The following is a 775-nucleotide window of genomic DNA, read 5'->3' as shown; positions in this document are numbered from 1 at the left end:
ACCATATTCTTCATTCCTCTCCATCTAAACATTCTTGGACTCCCTCATGCATGTAGAGAGAGCGTAGGGAATTCAAATCCAAGGGTTAATCGGTGGGAATTTGCTTGTGTATGTGTGATTGTGTTTTGAGTATAAATTGTTTGATGATTTAATGAATCTATGGTGAATGATATGTGATGTTACGAAAGCATGAGTACAAGGACTCTTTTGAGCATGTTTGTGTGTTAAATCCATGAAAGGTTGATTTTGAATAAATAGGGATAACCCTAATTCGAATCTTTTTAAAGGCTGAAAAACTGTGAGTTCGGACAGTATGTTCATACATGTATTTGACTGGACCAAATGAACTCCGATTTGATCGATTCTTTTTCCTGAGTGAACTTCATGATGTCTTCTGTGTTTTGTGTGAATTTCAACTCTTTTGGTTAAAATATGAATATTTGGTGAATTTTTAAAGTTAACTGCAAATCTCGGTAGAAAATGCTTTCTCGACCGTAGGTTACGTTGGGGACTTGACCGACCAAAAAGTTGTATTTTGACATGAAATTAAAATGGAAGGTATTTGATGAGGTTACTGTATTGTGTTTAAAGTTTTAGCCAACGGAAGTCAGGTTATTTTTAATGATTTTTACAAAATAGTGCGCAGTGCTTGTCAGATTTTAACTTAAAAAACAACTATATATTATGTTATGAGACATACATGCATTATATAGTGATGGAGTGATGGGATATGCAAAGGGGTATGCTATGATGTGAATTACATATGTTGATGGGA

Source organism: Salvia splendens, chromosome 5, assembly GCF_004379255.2.
Source record: "Salvia splendens isolate huo1 chromosome 5, SspV2, whole genome shotgun sequence".
NCBI classification, from domain to species: Eukaryota; Viridiplantae; Streptophyta; class Magnoliopsida; order Lamiales; family Lamiaceae; genus Salvia; species Salvia splendens.
This window is presented reverse-complemented; position numbering follows the sequence as displayed.